This window comes from Erigeron canadensis, chromosome 6, assembly GCF_010389155.1.
Source record: "Erigeron canadensis isolate Cc75 chromosome 6, C_canadensis_v1, whole genome shotgun sequence".
In the NCBI taxonomy this organism is placed as follows: domain Eukaryota; kingdom Viridiplantae; phylum Streptophyta; class Magnoliopsida; order Asterales; family Asteraceae; genus Erigeron; species Erigeron canadensis.
Window position 1 is genome coordinate 17870192 of NC_057766.1, and position 16215 is coordinate 17886406.

General features: G+C 30.2%; 1 long non-coding RNA gene across 2 annotated transcripts; it reads right to left on the reverse strand.

Annotated features, from left to right (window-relative positions):
• Window positions 1-1457: 1457 nt before the first annotated feature.
• LOC122602615 lies at window positions 1458-2648 on the reverse strand. Of its 2 annotated transcripts, none has more exons than XR_006324340.1 (3): window positions 2572-2648; window positions 2083-2140; window positions 1458-1678 (listed from the first exon to the last, which is right to left on the reverse strand). It is a non-coding gene; the product is annotated as an uncharacterized LOC122602615 (long non-coding RNA). The 2 variants fall into 2 exon arrangements; XR_006324341.1 differs by lacking the exon at window positions 2572-2648 and adding an exon at window positions 2439-2497.
• Between the last annotated feature and the right edge of the window lie 13567 nt (window positions 2649-16215).

The window sequence follows — 16215 nt, forward strand, 5'->3', positions numbered from 1 at the left end:
CTTGTACGAGCCCAAATCTGGACTCTTGAATAAGTATAAATGAATTTAACCCACGTTCGTATGTTCGTGATGTTTGACACTTATTCATGAATGTTGGATCGCGAAGCAATTTTTTTTTTTTTTCTAACTAAGTAGTTGATTAACTCAATAATAACTATTAATATTTTAAATATCTTAGATGTTAAATATCTATAATGTATACTAGAAATATCTATAAAATCTTTAATAAAATTAATTTACAACATCTACCTTTAACCCCTAAAATAACCGCTACTAATTTTATATCAATAGCCCACATTACCATCCGTTGTCACCATCATCATCCGTCTTCATCATTCCATCGCGCGGGTAAATGCATGACCAAAAATTTGACCGGCCCAAAGTAGCAAAAAGGGAATAAAAAGTAAAAATTACATAGATAGTCATATTTGAAGTAGTATGTATAATTTTGGACACCTACAAAAAAATATTACCAATTTGGTCATACAAAACGTTAGTAAGAAATAACAAGAGCCAATTTTAACATGACATGTTTCTTTTAATGAGTTCCATACATTATACTAAATCTCTCTTATACAAAAAATATTATGTTTAATATATTTATGAAATAATTCAGTTTAAAAAAAAAACATTGATAAGTATAAATACCAAAGTAATCATTAGCTAGATTTCATAAGTTTAATGACTACGTAATTGGACTATCTACCATTTAATAGCATTTTAGCAAATTGAAGCTGTAGTATCGGATCACTATTTTTCTTTTGATGACTTATTTACAATACTTATTAATATTTTTACTCCTACTTATATTATATTTATTTATATTATATTATTTATTTTAAAGTATCTACCTATCTTCATGGTTAATATCGTATAATATAGTAATAGCAACATAAAAAAGGATGCATGTGATATTATTTCTGGGAAAAAAAGGTTTTTATCCATACTTAGCCGTCATATACTGATAATATAAACTCTTCGTAATATGAATAGTACAACACAATCACTACTACAGATTTAAGTAAAGGAGAACTGTTTTATGTGGCTATAGAAATCAGTTTTTCAACCGGTCTCCATAAAACATTGTAAAAACAGGTTTCCTTGTAAAAGTATAGAGACCTCTTTTAATCACGAAACTGCTTTCTATAGCATGTTTAGACACCATTTTTATTGACAAAAATGGTTTCTTAGTATTTTGAGACACCCTTTTTATTAGTAAAACCGGTTTCTTTAATATGTTTAAACACCATTTTTTAACTCGAAAACTAGTCCCCTTGTAATACATACAAACCCTTTTGTAATCAAAAACTGGTTTCTTTATGATTGTGCAGATTCTATAATAATGTTGCAGAGTACAGACCATTTAATTGACATATACGTATATATATAAATATATAGCCTTTCTGAAAACTTAAACATGGAAAAGTGAACCTTAAAAGATTCATATATTAATCGACATTAAAACTTGATAATTGTCCATCTTGGTCACAAATATCATATAGCTAAATATACATAGCTTTAAGTATATAAAACATGACAATCTCAAAGGCTAAAGACCCCATACGTAATGTTTTTTCTACTATTAATATATATCTTGACTTTATAGATCTTCCACCGTGCACTTCGGTTCTGCATTTTAGACAGGTGCTCCCTAGCAATATATCTTGCATTAGGATTCCTAAAAGAGCAAGAAACATCAAATAATACAAAAGGCAATACAATTCAGCACTGAAATAGGTAAAGGGCCAATATAGATTTGTGTAGACTTAACTGGTAAAAAAAAAAAAAAAAAGATTTGGGTTACTAGAGCTACAACATGAGTAATTATTCTTTTCCTGGGATTTTAGAACTAGTTATAGTTTTTATGCTGATTACAAAACTATTTTTCCCAAAGTTCAAATCTTTCTGTAAACAAATATTTCTCTACAAAGATGGTATCTTTTGCCCAAGGTCAAACTTTTTACCCAAATATCAAATCTTACCATGCTGCCTAATTAACATACATGAGATCATATTTATTTTGCTAAATATCCCACTAAGAGAGGATATAGAAATTTGTCGAAATGGGGGCAAAGAACTTACTTGATGATTGATAAGCATCATAATAGCCATTAAACAGCAGCAAAAAGAAGTTCTAAAACTGCAACGAAATAGCTTCAAAATAGCATCAAAACAACCACGAAATTTTGCACATTAAAACAACAATACAGCTTAAAAACTATAGTAAAAAAAGAGATTAAAACAGATAATCTAACAACATCTAATTTACTACAAAATCAACAGCAAAACGCAATAGCAAAAACTAGCATTAAAACATAAAAAAACCTAACTAAAGAACCAATATAGTGAACTTGTTACTGTTAGTATAAAGATACATAAAAAGCTCAGAAGCTCCCATAGATTCATCATATTTCTTAGAAGTTGGAACCACTTCTTACTGTTAGATCAGGTGTGTTTCATTAACAATGTAAGTCTTGTTAGAGGTGTTACACTTCAAAATAGACCATAGTAAAACAAGTTTCGGTTAAGAAAAAAAACTAAAATGTATAAAGCACAAAAGGAGATTATTACCTAACCGTATATCTCTGCAAAATGACCAATCCATTCGCCAACTATGCTGTCAATTTCCTTTTGAGTATATGGTATCCTATTTTTTCAAGGAACCTATATGAAAAGCATAACCGTTACTTAACACACCAACATACATAAGAAAAAAAATGTGTAGTGACTACATACTGATGTTGACAAGTCATATGGTCGACTAATCACAAACTTATATATCCAACGTATTATGTAGAACCCGCATTCCCAAGTTCCATCTTGTTGGTTGCACTAAATATTATATGCATGGTAAATATACTTTTTAAACAAATTCAACAATCTATATCAAATTTGTTTACATGCGTATAAACAAGGCAAGAGAACATACATCAACAAGAGTCCATTTTAACCTATCTCCAACACATCTAGAATTAAAAGACCCAGCAGTTAGTATATAACGAGCAAACCTGCTTACATACAAATCAGTAGTATATAACGAGCAAATAAAATAGATCTTACTCATTAATAATTTTTGTAAGTTTTTAGCTCAAGTGGTTCTTTTGGATGTTGTTATTTAAGGAATCCAAAATGAAAACCAATCCTCTACCCGGTGCCAATATAAAGAGTGACCAGTGTTTCCTAGAAAAAATAACCCTTTTTTAGTACACAAAATGAAGATTATATATATGTGTATATAGAGAAAGTAGATAGCAACATATAATTCTTACTCTTGTAAAGTAGGCAAGATAAGATAAATCTGCTTGTTATGAATGTAAGGAAGGATCAATTTCATGACATTTACTGGCTCGATAGTACAAGCTTGATCTTGAATCATGTACGGGTTCAAAAAGACACAATGGTTAAGTCGACTTTGACTTGTTTGACGAGTTATCAACTGATTATGTAGGCACCTAACAAATTGACATTTATAAGTATATGAATTACTTTAACATCAAATTAAATGAATATGGTAAATACTAACATACTTATATTGCATAGAAAGTTATAATCCCACAATCAAGCCACCCATTTGTCATCATTAGCAAAATATTGTCGTGTTGAATGCCAAAATTGAATGGTTCATTGGTGAAGAAGAAATCAGGATTCACTGCCTGTATTAAGTAATATATGTATCAGTTAGGCTCAAGTTGTTAACTGCCTCTATTGCTTCTTCTGGAATAGCTAGCTGCTGCTCGGATTCTTCATCACACTCTATATGCCCTCGGTCATGATCCTGCACAATGAAATATGAGAGTGTTTATCAATACAATACTACAAAATAGTAGTATATCATAATTTCAGGCATTTTAAGTAAAGTGACATTACTGATAATCGATATTACAAGCTAGAACTCATAACTAAAATAAAGTCCGATATTTAGTTATTTAAAGCTAGTAATAAAGTAATATATGTATCAGTTAGGCTCAAGTTGTTAACTGTCGGTATTGCCACTTCTGGTACAGCTAGCTGCTGCTGTTCGGTTTTTAGGCAAAAACAAGTATAACTACTGTTACTGCTGGTATAGTTTCTGCTGTTCGTTATTGATTTTGGTAACTCGGGTCAAAACTCAAAACCCACGTGATGGTTTTCTAATCAAAATATTTGATTTAGTAGTCCATTTGAGAATTCCATTAAACCCATCTTTTGGTTAAGTTTATGTTCTTTTTGTTCATCAATATACTATTTTTTTAGAGATTATAAATTCAAAATACTAAGATAACTAAGTCAATAGAATCTGAGATGCCAAAGCATCAGTGACACGCAAAAAAAAAAAAAAAAAGAATTGCAGCCCAATAAAGTGGGTCTTTCAATCTCCCATTCACAATTTATTAATACATTTCATACTATATATATTTGTGATTACTTGTAAACTAGCACAGAGACTCAATTAACATTTCAACCGCAAACTCTATATAGTTGACTAATTAAGAGTATGCAAATATGTAGACTTACGAAATTAAAACAGATAAATCAATAATAATAATAATAATAATAATAATAATAATAATAATAATAATAATATGTGTATATTTATAGACTGGGATGAGTGCCATAACCCTAAAATTAAAATCAATAAAACTTACCATCTTGTGAGTAATGATATGCTCCTGGTGCTTGTGGTCTTAGTGACGGCGGTTATGAGAAGGAGGAGAGAATAGGTCGTGAATGAGTTTTAATCAGAGGAATGGGGGCTGTTCAAAATTTTTTTTAAAAAAAAGAAAGGAATGGGGGATTTTGTTCCTGAAAAACGAGGGAATTTCAATTTTTTCACGCCCGGGTAAAGTTAATTAAAATATCTGAAAGCTAGTTAGTGCCAAAACAGAAGGGAAATATACAATTTAAAAGTGGCTCGGAATATGAGTTTAGAGAAGTGTTGAGAAATCTCTTTCTAAAACTGGTCTCTATTTAATGAATTTAGAAAAGTGTTATTAACTAAAACAGGTCTTAACAAATAGAAATCGATTATTGCTCTAAAACCGGTCTCCATTATCAGTGAAAGAGACGTGTTTTTTACTTTAAACTCCTCTCCATGTATAGAAACCATTTTTTTGTTTAAAATAGGTCTCCTTAATTTTTTAGAAACCAGTTTCATCAAGTTTTTTCAAAACACCTTTCTATAAGGGGTCTCTATTTGGAATTTTGTAGTAGTGAATAATGAACATGGTTAAAAGAAATAAGTTTTTGAGTTTTTCATCTTGTTCATAAATTATAAACTTCAAGTCCATATGATTTACTAATATCTTCTAAAATGTAAATTCAAAACTACAAGATAAGTAAAAACTAATATAATATACTAGCATTGTATCCGCGCAATGCGGCGGCGGTGACGGCGACGGTGGTTTAGTGGTGTCGGTGACGGATGGTGATCGATGACATCGACAATTGGTGTCGAGTAGTCTAACCGTGTAAGTTGATACAATGGTGATAGTGATATTTTAAAAGATAAGGGTTTAAAGTGTAAATTAATTCATTAAGGTAATTTTGGTAATATCTAATAACCCTTTCCTTAAGGGTTGTTTATTAAGAGCAATCTAATAATTTCCCATCTAAATCTAAATCAATTTACGGTCAATTTCTTCATTAAGAGGCTATTGATGGAATATGCTAAGCCTATCATTCTCAGATTGAGATTTCCTAAAGTTAATTATCAACTTTAGGTAAAGTTGGATCAATATCATATTTTAATCTTAACCATTGAATTTAATCCAATGTCTAGAATTAATCCAACTTTATCTAAAGTTGATGATTAACAAATCAACTTTAAGGAATCCTAATTCATCTTTCTTCATATGGAAGTGCTGGAGGCCATTAAGTGTGCAAATAGATATTCATTTGGATATTTACGCTGCACGAAAATATTTACGGTGCCCGAAAATATTGTTAAGAGTTGAACCACGATCAAGGAAATTTTAATTGAAATGTAATGGATGTGAAGTCAAGATTTAATCCTAAATGGAGCTCTTAACGAAATCTCTTTGCTAGACGCAATTTAATGTTCAAACACATATGGGTGTTGATTCCACATATTCTGTTATCACATTGGAACGGATATCTTTTCAAGTATTTGGGTACAATTTCAAATCAAATTCTATATGATTATCAAAATAATAAGTTAAAAAACCTCTCATATATCCAATTCACCCGAAACAAGACAAAGAGCTAAGCAAAACCCACTTTAAGATCACCTTAATTAATTTGAACGTCGATATCTACCAACCGATTGATGGAAATAAATGTAAAGCTGAAGGTGTCATACCTAAAAGCTTTCAAAGATATTAAAACTACATTCAATGCCTTACCCGACTAATAACATGCATTGTACAACGTTTTAATTTAAACGTACTGTTGATGTAAAGTATGCTTAGACTAAGAGGAGTGGGAAGAAGGGGAGGAGGGGGCGACTTGTGCCATGTAGTATGGGGGTAAAAAGAGTTGTCTCTCAAAAAAGGTAGAAATTAGTGGTTTTTTAAGTAGGGGGCGACTTGTGCTATGTGACAATGGTAATGATTGATTTAATTTTATTTTTGATTTTTTTTAAACTTTGTTATAATTAAAAAGTAATATATATATTTTAAACATAAACAAATTTATTAAACATAATTAAAATTGCTACTAGTTAATCATAAAAATAACATAGTTCTTAAAATAACATAGTTCTTAAACATAAACACTAATCAAGACGAATATTTTTCACAAAGATGGAAGGATTGTTGGACGTTGAGTACGATTACCCGGGTTAAAAGGATTGTTGTTGAAGTTGTTGGGAAACATTTTAGATAAAAAATGAAGAAGATGGAAAGATAAAAAATGAAGAAGAAATGTGTGTGTGTGTGTGAAATGTAAAAAAGGAAAATGAATGGAAAAGAGGTAAAGTAATAAGAAAAGGGGAAATTTTTTTTTTTTTAAAATGCTAGTCAAAACTAGCCGGTGGGGTATTAACATGCCTCGGTCAACGTGTAGGTCAAAAGGGAGGAGGGCGAGCCAGCTGGGTCGAGTGAGATGGGTATCGGCCAACGGGGGTGGTGTGCGGGGCGACGGTGGGAGACAAAGGGCGACGGTCGGTGGGAGTTAGTTCCACTCCATTTAGTCTTAGGTACAGAAACTGTTGTATCCTGTTTCTTTTAACTAATGGATTTTACGATTGTAGATTTTGAAGCCAATGTTTAATTTAATATTAGTTATGTGATCGTGCGATGCGGCGGTATAGTGGTGATAGGGATGGCAACGGGTGGTGGTGACGACAGCGGAGGTGGCAACAGGAGCGGTGTTATTAATGTAAAACTATTTGACGTAAAAGAGTTTAGTGTGGTTATTTTAAAGTCGAAGGATTTGTGTTATAAATAATTTCATTATGGTCATTATTGGTATATTACAAGAAGATATATAAATTAGTGATAAAGGAAATGAGTAATTTCGATAGATCGGGTTTTTTTTTTGAGAAAATAAGAAAGGTCAAATACTTTATAAGGTAGTATATAGATATAAATAACTAAATTTTTTCTAGCATTTCCGTGATATATAACTGTAGGTTTTTTTTAAAAAGGTGTAGATCATTTGCTCGCAACAAGGGATCTAGTTTACTTTGTTTTAACCGTGTTCGTACTAAAGAGCCTCTCTCCTCAATACCATGTAGGAGGAGAAACTCCTCAACTAAATCGTACAAATACACGATATTTAATTGGGATAAAACCATACCGTCTCTGTAGGACAAAATCTACTTCAGTGGAGAAATTTATTTGTGAAATTCTTTGAAAGTGTCTTTTTCATGTATTGAACTTGAAATTTCTAGCATATAAAGTTGGTGTTCAACCACTAATATATAGTGAAATACTATGACTGTAGAAGGTTTCTGAAAATCATTGAATTAAAAGTAAAATTAAACTTGTAAATATTAACAAACTTTCAAAATTCCAAACAAGACACGCAACTAAGTTATGATCGGCGACTCCGTCACAAAATTATTCTTAATAAAAATTATTCAATGATAAAATAATAACATTTATTATTTATTTATTTATTTTTATTATTTTGAATGGTGTGGATCAATTGCTCGCAACAGGAATCCAGCTTACGTTCATTTAACCGGACTTGTACTAGAGAGTCCTTTCACATTCAATACTTTGTAGGTGGAAAACCCCAATTAAACTACCTAAAGTCACAACATTTAATTGGGATAAAACTCTATCCCCTTAGTAAGACTCGAACATGAGTCTTATATCACTGTGAGATTTGTATGAGATACTTTATATCATTGAGATGAGAATATGAATATAAAGTATAGCCTTTACATGAAGTAGAGAGAGTATGAATATGTCGTTCTACACCAAACATAACTGGTTTTAATAGTTTAATGTACATATATTTAAGAAGTTTTCAAAGCGTCAGTACTCGATCCTCATACATAAAAAATACGTACCATACACAACTATTTTCATAAAAATAAACTACGAGTAATATACACAGTACAAGAGAACGAAATCTAATGGGAAAGACATATAAACAGATCAAAGTGATCAAATTAATTTATGGACAATAATTCGTTGGGTAATATCTAGATGTTGTGTAGTTGTGTACCAACACCTGTTTTTAATTAGGCATTCTCCGTATACAACATACATACTTTTTTATTGAAATCCATATACAATATACATACTCAACCATAGTTTGATGATAATTGTATTATAACATTGAGTTGTGATCAGACGGAACTTTATATTTTGGTGAAACCTAAGGGTTGTATCTCAGCCCTTGGATCAAAAGTGATCAACGATCCATGTTAAAAAGAAAAAAAACACGCAGAGGAGCAATATTGTAATTTGACACATTATCTCATTCCCCTGTTATTTCTTTCAAATCCAAACACACACACACACACAAAAACACACACAGATCTTTCTCTCTTTCTCTTTCTCTCACCACCAGTAGCAGCACCATAACCACTACCACCACTACCACCACCGTGTTCAGATCACCATCATGTTCTAATCAAAATGGTACAACCATCGTTGCCTCCGTCGTCGTCATCATTTTTACCATTCATCATCAATTGATCTTGAAAATGTTAATAACAATGGAGGATCTATTGAATACGAATATATGGCTTTTTGTTATGTAAATTTGAAATATTTAAAAGTAATTAGATTACATGTGATTGGATCTATTCTAACATTTGAATTTGTTAAATTTTATTGGTTATTTAATTGACTTTATTGTTTGGTATAATATTGCCTACAAAGTGTTTGATAAAATGTCTAAACCAAAGTTTCTTATATATGATTTAGTATCAAATCACATTTGATTGAATATTACATACAAGGTGTTTGATAATACCTTTAAAAGTACTTTATGTACAGTATAAGTGTATAATGTTTGTGTGATTTCATGTATTGAATCAAATATAATTATGTAAGTTATTTGTTATTGTTTACTTGATATAAGTCCCAACTATTACTAGATGGGTGCTGAAGACACCTCTATGTCGATGGTGAGTGAACTTTGCAACACGATCAATTAATCTGGATATGACCAGTTTAGATTGATCGTGTACCAGGTTAACTGGAGTAAATGTATTAAGGTGACAGAATTAATACAATGCAATAATATAAATGACAAGTATATAAACTGGTGAGACAATATGTAATTTTCAAGTGTATTTTATTTATTGATTGTTTAAATAAAACACAAGGTTGTTGCGGAACCAAGATAATACATGAATGTAAATATCCTAACAACCCATGAATTACAATTGATCTAAACTTGGAAATTCTCCTAAACAATCGAAACACTTAGAGTTGTGAAATGTTCCTTTTTGCGATTGAGAAAATATTGCACAAGTTCACCAATATTACAGAATATATGTATTTGCAAAAGTTGGTGAAAATGCTTGTGCAAGGACCTCTATTTATAGTCGAAGATTGAGCATGGGAATCTCAACTTCGACGTACAAATATGGTTGACAGCACACAAAAGTATTGTTTAAATAATCCTTTGTGTGTGCTAAATAAAGTAAGACAAAAGGTTACTTTATTCAACCTCTCTATATCCTTGCACCTTTATCCAAAGACAATATCATTACCCGGTTAAAAGGATGTAGAGTAAAAAGGTCCTCCTCGTAATCAGTGTAAAGCTTTGTAAGAGCATTTACACTGGAGGATTCTCCAGTTGATTGATCTGGTAGATTGTCAACTGGGCTTCGCTGCCATTGCCAATCTCTGTCTTCCATTTGTTGTCTTTGACTTCAACTGGAAGGTCTTCAGATTTTAGTCTTCTGATCTCAACTGGAGGAAGTCATCAGTTGCTAAACCTGTACAATGCAACTGGACTTCTAATATTTCGGACAATTCTGCATGCTCTCCAGATGTCGCTGGAGAGCTCCAGTTTAGCTTAAACTGGACCTAACACTTGATGTTCATAATCATATTTGATTATGTATTGACATTTCATTGATTTTTTGTTTTTGTAACTGTATGTGTAAAATCATATTTGATTTTGTATATAGATTCTATAGATTTGTGTTTTATAACTTTGTTTCTACAATCAAATTTGATTTTGTATTGAGGTTTTAGTTAACTGTGTTCTTATGCCTAGAATCAAAAATGATTTTACGCATACATTGTGAAAAACATATACAAAATCAAAAATGATTTTACGCATACAATGAGGAAAACCTATACAAAATCATATATGATTTTTTATAACACATTCAGACAAAACCAAATGAGTTCCATACAAAGAAAACCATTTAAAATCAAAAATGATTTTACCTACAGAGTATCAAAACCCTAAACAAAATCATGTATGATTTTATTCATACATCTACACAAAAAAATTGAGTTCGGTATCATTAAACATATGCAAAATAATATATGATTTTGTATATGCTTTCGTACAAATAAACTTATTCAAAATCAAAGATGATTTTAAGCATACACTATGAAAAATTTATTCAAATTCATATATGATTTTACGTATAAATTTGAGACAAGGCAAATGAGTTCTATACAAATAAACTTATTTAAAATCAAATTTGATTTTATGCATACAGTGTGAAAAACTTATACAAAATCATATATGATTTTACGCAAACATTTGTCAAGCACATTGATTCAAATCAAATGGCTTCCTTAAAAAGAAATTCATTCAAAATTATTTTTGATTTTACTCATAAAGTTTGAAAACCTATTCAAAATGAACTATTCAAAATCAAAAATGATTTTACGCATACATTGGGGAAAAGCTATAAAAAATCATATATGATTTTATGCATACATTTTAGAAAAGTTGCATTCTAAAACCCTAAAAGCTAAACCCTTGGGGCTAAAAGTTAATCCGATGGGGAAGTGTGATTACGGGGGCCTGCGGCCCGCGTTTTAGTTTAGGGTTTGAAGTGTGATTTTGTATTGAGGTACGCTTAAGGGTTTAGGGTTTGAAGTCATAAGGTTAGCCTAACGGCTCGGCTAACCTTATGACTTCAAACCCTAAACCCTAAGCTACAATGTAAAAAGCATGCAAAATCTAAACCTTAAAATGCTAAACCCTAAAATGCCAAAGCCTACAGGAGGGGGACGGTTGTATACGGTACGCTTAAGGGTTTAGGGTTTGAAGTCATAGAGTAAAGCTAAAGCTACAATGTAAAAACCCTGCAAAATCTAAACCCTAAAATGCTAAAGCCTACAGAAGGGGGGCGGATGTATACGGTACGCTTAAGGGTTTAAGGTTTGAACCCTAAACCCTAAGCTACAATGTAAAAACCCTTCAAAATCTAAACCCTAAAATGCTAAAGCCTACAAAAAGGGGACGGATGTATACGGTACACTTAAGGGTTTAGGGTTTGAAGTTGTAGGGCTACCTAAACCCTAAGCTAGAATGTAAAAACCCTGCAAAATCTAAGCCCTAAAATCAATGCAAAATCATTTTTGATTTTATGCATACATTTTTAAAAAATGGCATTTTAAAACCCTAAACCATAAACCCTTGGGGGCTAAAAGCTAATCCTTCACACTGTTGACTTCACACTGTTAGTTTAGGGTTTGAAGTCGTAGGGTTAGCTTAAACTAAACTAAAGCATAATTTCTAATCAAAGTTGATTTCACATGTATAATGTTAAAAACCAATGCAAAATCATTTTTGATTTTATGCATATATTTTATAAAAGTTGCATTCTAAAACCCTAAACTCTAAACCCTTAGGGTCTAGAAGCTACTCCAAGGGGGAGGTATGATCACGGGGGCCTTCACACTGTATGCTTAAAATCATTTTTGATTTTAAATGGGTTTCTTGGTATGTAACTCATTTTGTTTTGTCTCAATGTGGGTAGCTTTTCCCCAATGTAAACGTAAAATCATTTTTGATTTTGAATAGGTTTTCAGACTTTATGAGTAAAATCAAAAATGATTTGGAATAGATTTCTTTTTAAAGAAGTCATTTGGTTTGACTTAATGTGCTACACAAAATCATATATGATTTTGTATATTTTCTTGACAATGTATGCGTAAAATCATATATGATTTTGTATAAGTTTTTCACACTGTATGCATAAAATCAAAATTAATTTTAAATAGGTTTATTTGTATAGAACTTATTTGCCTTGTATCAAATTTATACGTAAAATCATATATGATTTTGAATAAACTTTTTATAGTGTGTGCTTAAAGTCTATTTTGATTTTGAATAAGTTTATTTGTATAGAAACATATACAAAATATATATGATTTTTAATGTGATACACAATGATTTTGTATTGATTTTTCACTATGTATGCGTAAAATTAATTTTGATTTTGAATAGGTTTCTTTGTATAGAAGTCCTTTGCTTTGTCTTATACAAAATCATTTATGATTTTAGGATTTTGCATATTTCCTTAACAATGTATGCATAAAATCATATATGATGCTGAATATGTTTAATGATATCGAACTCATTTGTTTTGTCTAAATGTATGAATAAAATCAAATATGATTTTATATCGATATTTCACACTGTATGTTTAAAATCATATACGATTTTAAACGGGTTTCTTTTTATGGAACTCATTATGGTTTTGACTCAATGTGTATAGTTTTTCCCCAATGTATGCATAAAATCATTTTTGATTTTGAATAGATTTCTTTTTATGGAACTCATTTTGCTTTTTCTCAATGTGCTACACAAAATCATTTATGATTTTCACACTTTATAGGTAAAATCAATTATGATTTTCAATAGCTTATTTATTAAATGACTATATATTCATTCTATTATATACATTGTTTACAACAAATACTACATTCATAGTTAGGAAAGTTGAATTAACTATTAACGCTTCACAAATATATAGTGATCAAATTTATTATCAAATTTTGGTTTCGACATTCTATCAAATACCTTGTATGCAATACTCAATCAAATGTGATTTGGTTCTAAATTATATATAAGAAACTTCAGTTTAGACATTTTATCAAACACTTTGTAAGCAATATTGTACCAAACAACAAAGTCAATTAAATATTAATAAAATTAAACAAATTCAAAAATAGATCTATGTAAAATCAAGTATGATTGATTGTATAATCAATAAATACATATATATAATCAAGTTTGATTCAGTACATACACTTTGGTTTAGACATTTCATCAAACACTTTGTGGGCAAAACTCAATTTAAAAATTTTAATCAATAACAACCAAAGATACAACTTATCATATGAAAAAACAAAAATGATAGAAAAAACTACAAATCATGGATAAAAATGGTTTGTTTAACCATTTTTTATATAAAAAACACAAACTACATAAAATATCACTCTAGTGATATCTAAAACATCATCATCCATTTGTTGTTGTTGCTAGTGGTTTGAGATGGAGATCCACAAAGAGATGGAGCACAAGAATGATGGCAGAAGCAGTGGTGGTGGTTGTTGCCGTCGTCTGTGGAGAGGAGAGAGGTAGAGAGTGTGTGTTTGTGTGTATCTATGTGTTCCTATGTGTTTGTGTGTGTGTGTGTGTGTGTGTGTCCATCAGGAAGAAAGGAAGGGAAAAGAGGAATTTTGTTTTATTTAACAAATTTACAATAATACCCCTCCGCCCAAATTTTAATGTAGATGATAAATGTTGATCCTAGCCATAAATGAAAATAATCCAAAGGCTAAGATTAAACCCTTAAGATGTATGAGAAATTATGGATTCAAATTAACAAAAACATAACACAAAAATATCATGTTCTCATATATATTTTTCATACCGAATAAAATGTGAAGAGATTTGATCATTATTTGATCACATTTAAAAATGCATAAAATATACTTCACATTTCTAAATTATATATGTAAACTGTAAAGCATATAGTTTACATTTAAAAGCAAGTAGTTTTACATTTAAAAATGTAAAAGTTAATTTATAATACTTAATGTCCACACTTCTAACTGTATGTAATTGATATATTTTTACGTAAGTGTAAATTTTTTTTCACTACATATAAGAAAGAAAAAATTATAAATTTTAAAATTTCTAAAGACTGCTAAATGCGAATTTTTTATATAATTTTAAACGTTAACAGATTTTCCGATTTATTTATACTTTTTAAACATGAGGCAATAAGTATGGATAATTGAGATATTTAATTTGTAAAAAAATCTAGTAAGATATAGACTAGATAGAGATGAGATGATTCATGATATGTCTATAATCTCTTGTAAAAAGACTTGAACTTTTTGGAAAAGAGTGATGTTATTTGTTCATAACAATCTAAAAATAATGTAATGATAATAGCTAATATGAGTATATGATGTTGAGATGATGTTTTTATACTTCCGCATTTAAAAACCAAGCATGCATGATACTCTAGAGTCAATGTCATCATCCTTTTTTCCAAAACAAACATTTCTTCTTCGGTAGTCTTTTAAAGAAGAAAATCCCATGTACCATAGAAAATGATTAGGCCCTATGAACCGTTACTTGCAAAGTGACAGTTACGTGCACATATCTAAAACATTCCATGTATGGGTATATCTAAAAATATTTGGAATTTAATTAAATCATAAAATAGATTTTGTATGACATATCTTTCACCTTAATCTACATTTGTTATTTGGAATATTACGTGCAAGGAGAACTTTATTTTGCAATTTTCCATGAACGGCAAAATTAGCCAAACAGAAAACATAACAAATCTTAGTATATGATACGGAGTATTTAGTTTTCGATCCAAACAAGACCAAACAGAAAACAGAACAAATCTAATTATAGATTTACACTGTCTTTGCAACCGAATATTATTATGTGATATAGTAGCTAACAGTACTCTTAAAGGACAGCTTTTTTAGACATACCCGATGTATTTACAGTATCTTGCGAATTTTTTCAAGAAGCGTCAAATTTTAAAAGATAATGTTTTTTAAAAGATAATGTTAAAGTTTGAAGCCTTGAGTCATTGTCTTAAACTCGATGGAAGAGTTGTCCTGAGGTGTCAGAGTATGAATAGTAACCTTGTTGATGTAGGAGAAATTTTATATGTTTGAAGTTGCCAACTTCAAATATAAAAAGGAAACTGATGGTGGAATTGCAAGTGCAACAATTTCATTAGCAGTAAAAAAACTTTGTGATTTTGAGTTTTTGGTATCAATGGTCATCAAAGTATTAAATTAGGTGACTATTGTGAGTAAAAAGTTACATGAACAATTTAGGGCTTTTTATCCGAAAAATATTTTAACTTGTCATTTTTTACTTTATTAGAGTCTAAACAAAAATCTGTCTTATCTAGGGGGAAAAAACCGGCTAAAACACTTATGTTGGGTCTTTGATCAGGTAGCCAGTCATTTTTTATTTTACTTTTTATTCTAATTTATTTTATAATATATTTTATAATTTATATTATAAAAAGCAACAACCAGATCTTCATACGTAAAAACCCAGAAACATATTTCTATCAATCTCCTCTTTCCAAATATTTTGAGTCAAATCAAAAACACCCACATATATTTCAATATATTTCAATCACATTAAAAACTCTCATTCTCCCATTTCCATCGTACTCTTCCGAATGTTCCATCATAATGATCGGAAAAGAAAATCCCGGCATAAAAAAACATTAGTAAAACAACTTTAAAGAAAAAAAAGATACAAATGAAGAACAAACAACATTAAAAACGAAGATATAACAATGTGATCAGAATCTGAATGCCAAACTTATCAGATCTG